Here is a 5,475-nt window from a genome sequence, read left to right as displayed (position 1 = left end):
AAGATAATGATAACGATATCTCTCTAAATACATTGTAACAATGCATTTCTCCCAGACTGAAATGCATATTATTTATAAGACTGCACTGCAGATTACTTACGTTTACATTACAATCGAATGCATTTAACTGAGGTTGCCCTAACAATTACGTAAATGACACGAAAGCACAACAAAATATATAGTCTTGCGGTCTCTAAATTTGTTTCGTTCTTCAAAAGCAAAACACTTGTCACTCATGTCCCATGTCTGCAGCGAAGGGCGCCTTTTGTATCCAGGCATCACCAGAAATGAAATTAACCACTGTGAAGTTTTGAGCATCAGAAGTGTTCATGGCGTGGTAGCCAGGCCATTGAACTCGCCCTGCAGTTCCTGCCCCTGGTCCTGAATTCATATATTCGCCATAATACAGTGTTGTCAAGGCAAAGTCCCCATCCCATTCTAGCCAGCCTGCAGGATCGACGACATCATCCATATATGACTTCATATAAACTGTGCGAGAGTAATTTTTCCATGGCCTCCCCAGGAATGTCTGGAAAGAGCTCTTCACCGAAGCGAGATCAGGCGCAGCAGAGACGGTGCAATTTTGTATAGAGATTCCAGTGTTTTGATTTGGATCGTCTCTTCCTTGAGCCATGAAACAATTCTTTTGACTATCCATCGGTTTCCGGGCTAGGAGATTGCAGTTTTGAAACACGGCTGCAGCGTTGCCGAAGATAAAATCAACTGTGCCGTAAATGTCGCATTCCCTGTAGAACTGACGAAGAGAGTGTGCGTAGAGTGTATCTTGGTACCCTTTGAAGCTGCAGCGGTAGAATGTTGATAGATCCGACGCAACTCGGAGGGCGACAGCCTGATGTTTCTCCGCGCCCGCCGTGTTCTCGAAAGTAATATCCTGAGCGATAAAGCCTTGCCCAACTACAGCTGTAATCGCAATCATTTTCGGAGTGAGCACGACAAGAAAAGAAAGACTTAGATTGAACGGTGATTCCCACGCAAATTTGAAATTCAAAATTGGATTGCCAAGGTTATATGAGGTGGCCCTCACCGAAGAAAGCACAATAACAAATTAACCACAGAAATAAACGAGTAAAGCAGCTTACCAACTGTTGCAGAGCGGTATGTGGTCCAGCTGTCCGCAACGCTTCTATTGCCGGTGATAACAGTGGCATTTATGCCATCACCAACCAGCATAATATTTGTTTTGAATTTGGGCACCTCAATGTATTCCTGGTAGACTCCCTCTATAACATGTATCACATATCTATATGAACTTTTGTTTGGAGCAGCGTGCAGCGCGTCAGTAATTGTGGTATAATTACCACTACCTTCCTGAGCCACCCTAACGACATTGTCGGCTGCCTCGGAGGTTTGAAGCAGTCTCCTTCGGTCTGAAGCAGAAAACCATGAAGCAAATCCATCATTGACGGATCCATAATGTGAAGGAATGTTGCCATCGTCTACATCAACCTGATTGCCACGCTCATGACTTGTTGGATTGGAGAACAGGCGTCGGTCGTGCACAGGAGGATTCTTGGAATGTTTGCCAACGACAGAAATCCTTTTGACAAGAGTCAAAGAATTGCTCACAACTCGGGAGATATTATGCACACTCTTAGTCAATATATTTTGCAGGTTTCCGCTCGCCTCTTGAAGACTTTCGACGCAGGTAGCCTGATTAGTAAGAGCTGCACTAAGCCATGTCTGAGTATCAACTTCCTGCTTCCATTTCAAAGAACCAGCAGTAACATTTGACAGAGACATGCTCAGGTGGTCCAACGTTAGATCGTTTAACTGCATACAATCTTCAAGGGCACTCAGTTGTCTTCCTTTGAATCCCCGCCGTGCCAGACGAGAAATTTTTTGAGACACTTTCTGTGCTTCGACAACGCTCAGCTTGATGGCCATCCTGGCGAGATCAGTCGAATTTGCTCGCAATGATCCCGGAAACACTCTCGACATTGTCGAAACACAGAATTTTGGATCCGACGTCACGTCGCAGGCAGATTTGAGAGAAAGGTAATGGGGCGATTCGTCGCTTTCAATTTCAACAAACATAAAACATATGATAAAGAAAATTGAAACTGCAAACCTAAATCTGAAAGCCATTGCAGAATTCCCTTGTCTACTTTTAACTTCACTGCGGCTGGACTGCTCTATCAGACTCTCAAACGCTTATATATATATATATATATATATATATATATATATATATATATATCAGCTGGGGATGATGTTGGAACAAATAACCTAGACGACCTTCAACAACTCCAGCCCAAAATGTTGGCTTCAAGTTTCCGCATCATACAATGATGTTATGTTGACGTTTGTAATGCGCAATCGACGGCGAAAATTTTGAGTTCAGGTCATTCAATGATTAAATGGATTGCAGAGCACAATCTTATCAGTGTCTTAGGTTGCAGAGTCTCCAGAATCCTGGCTTGAAAATGTCGGGGTGGAGGAGTCCAGATAGATGGCCGACATACACAAAAATCTCGTATTGACCTAAAGGCTAAAACATGTATTCAATATTTGAATGGTACTTTAGCGACACCAATGTACAACTTTACAATTTTAGAAACTGTATGCCACGACTTTATCCTACCTCCTAAAATGTCGACCGCCGAGTCTCAAAATCCAAAATCCTGATTCAAAAATGTGAGGAAAAGGGAGTACGAATGAGGGGCCGACATACACAAATCTCGGATGGACCTAGCGCATCTATACAATATTTAACTCATGTTTTCGAACCACACGGCATAGGGAAGGGAGAAGTTTCCGAGTTATATTTATATAAAAAAATCTTAACCACTTTTTCTTTTAGGGTTGTGTGACATCATGGTATATGTCAATGCAACATAAGCATTTGATAAATAAAAAGGTATTTGCCTCACATAATTATTATATTTTTTAATAACTAGGATCTTTAAAGTGATTGGGGTGGGTTCAAGATCAATTATGTTACCATTATATTTCTTAATCCTTAATTTTTGGTTGATTTAGTATATGGGGCAAGTTCAACATCAAAGTTTAGTTAATGTTATTATTATACTTTTTATTTTTTATTATGTTTTTTTTTAAGTTGTGGTTATGGGAAAATATCTCTAAGGGATCTGCCCATCGGCCAATTTTAACAGGCCTAACCCCGAGGGCGTCGAGGAGATTTGACCCCATGACCTCCCAAACTGGGAAAGTGCTTTAGCAACGGGAACTCGACCATTTGTGCTATCCCTTGGGGCTATTATTATTATTATTATTTTTAATTATGTTATTATTATACTTTTTATTCTTTATTTTTTTGATTTATTTTTTGATTTAGTATATGAGGTGGGCTTAAGATCAAAGATCAGATTAGGTTAACATTATACTTTTTACTCTTTACCTTTTGATTTAGTTTATGGTTTATTATTATATTCTTTAATAATTAGGAGCTTATAATTGGATAAGATGATTTGGGCTAGGTTGAAGATTAAATTGTGTCATCATTATATTTCTTATTTATATTTGTTGATTTAGTATATGGGTAGGTTCAAGATCCAAGATTAGATTATGTTATTATTATATCATTACACTGAGCATATGGTTTATATATTTTAATCTAATTAAGATATTGCTAGATATATATTAGAGAAATACAATTCTTAATAACATATATTTCACAAAAACACTATAGTTATAATTAATTATGTAAAATTGATTTAAAATTTATAAAAAAACTTAGCAACTCATTAAATTTATAAAATACTAAATTTGAAAAACAACTTATGTCAAGTTTAAACAAAGTCTAAATAATAATTATAATCACATTTTCATTTATGAATATCTAACACTCATTAATTAAGAAATGAATTTTTTACTACACCCAATTTATTGTCAAGGCAAACATGAATTAGGTGAAATAGTCAAAGTTGTTAAGTTGATAGTGGTGGTTCTAAACACATGGTTTTGGTAGCTTATCGTTTTGGAATTCATGGATTAAATGTGATGAAACTTTTAAATGGGTTGGGGATTTTTCATTGTAATGTGTTTGAGTGGAGTGTTCACTTGGTTGAACCAGGATGTTGGTCAGCTTGACTACTTTTAAGTCAAGGGATTGTTGCATTTAAGCCATAAGATAATAATAGGTTTATTAGTTGGTTTTCTTGGTTTTGGGTTTTTCGAGATAAAACTCATGTGTTTCATGTGTTGTTGTTACTATAATTATTTTCTCTTGCATGTTTTTATTTGTAACAGTGGTATTAGAGCGAAGGGATCATGACCAAAAAGAGGAGAAGCTGACATAGAGAAGCTTGATTGGGAATTGACTAGCATACAAAAAAATTATATGAAAGGCAATAGACGTCTAATAGGGTGAGATGCAGTGACAAAACTGCGATTTGGTGAGGATAGCAACTGGTGTGAGTATGTGTGCAAATGTGGGAGAATGGTGGCAATAAGTACCAAACAACAATAACAAAAAAAAAATACTTTGGATTTGAAATTTGTAAATTATATGTATATGGGCATATGGCTATAAGACTTGATTATACGTGTGTACCCTTACTAGTAAAGACTTGGAGTGGATCTAGATGATAGGAGAGGAGAGCATGAGGATTTCCCAACTAAAGCTTAATGTGGGCAATGTTATTGTAAAATTGGCTTAGTGAATGAATCAACATTGTTAGGTCTTGTTGATGGTGCTGGAAATCCATCAACCAAGGCGATCTCCCCGATATGATGTCAAATTAGACCTCACATTGTTTGGTGTAGGAGTCTCGTCCAGTATAAAGGCTTGGTTGCTCTATACTTAGAGATCTACCTTAGCTCTGGGTGTCAACATGGGAGAGTGATGCAATGGTATCTTTTAAAATGAAGGTAAGTGTGCTTGGTGAGTGTGCAACGTAAGTGTGTCAAGGTTCTCTTACTGCAAAAGGGGGAGAAAAGTGAGCCTTTAAGTGAGAGGTAATAGTACCACCTAGGAAGAGACACAGGCGAACCAGGAAGGTTTGTCGAGCATCCAACCAAATAATCCACAACGGATGCAACAGTCGTTAATCCCAAAGTACAAGGGAAAATCCGTCCATGATTCAGCAGAATAGTCCACAATGGATGTGACGGTTGTTATAACCAATAAGCAAGGAAGGTCTATCTAGTATCCTGCAGAGTAGTCCACAAGGATGAGACAACAGTGATAACCAGTACAATACATCCCAAAAAGGTAAGCACTAAAACAACTGAAATAGTTCAACTATCTTAGTACATGTGAAACAAACATGAATTACAAATGCGCAAAGAATAGTCTTACAAACTTCCGTAAGTCATGCATTGAAATGTGATGGATTGAACATATTTGTATATTAAGAATAAGTTCCACGACACATATTTACATCATACATCACTAACCCCAGTAGTGGGACATTGGAGCCACTCCTCGCTCCTCAAAGAACTGACTAAAACTCTCGATGCTTTGTGGGAGGGGCCAAGGTGAAAAGTCACTCC

At 38.2% G+C, this 5,475-nt stretch overlaps 1 pseudogene; it reads right to left on the bottom strand.

The window, feature by feature from the left end:
* Positions 1 to 229: 229 nt before the first annotated feature.
* Positions 230 to 2,106, bottom strand: LOC149175116 (pectinesterase pseudogene; annotated as a pseudogene).
* Positions 2,107 to 5,475: the final 3,369 nt, after the last annotated feature.

This window comes from Pinus tabuliformis, chromosome 4_1 (assembly GCF_031772625.1).
Source record: "Pinus tabuliformis cultivar Carrire ecotype Pingquan chromosome 4_1, CPIR1, whole genome shotgun sequence".
Lineage (NCBI taxonomy): Eukaryota > Viridiplantae > Streptophyta > Pinopsida > Pinales > Pinaceae > Pinus > Pinus tabuliformis.
Note: the sequence above shows the minus strand (reverse complement) of the source record. Positions and strands in the feature narration are given on the sequence as shown.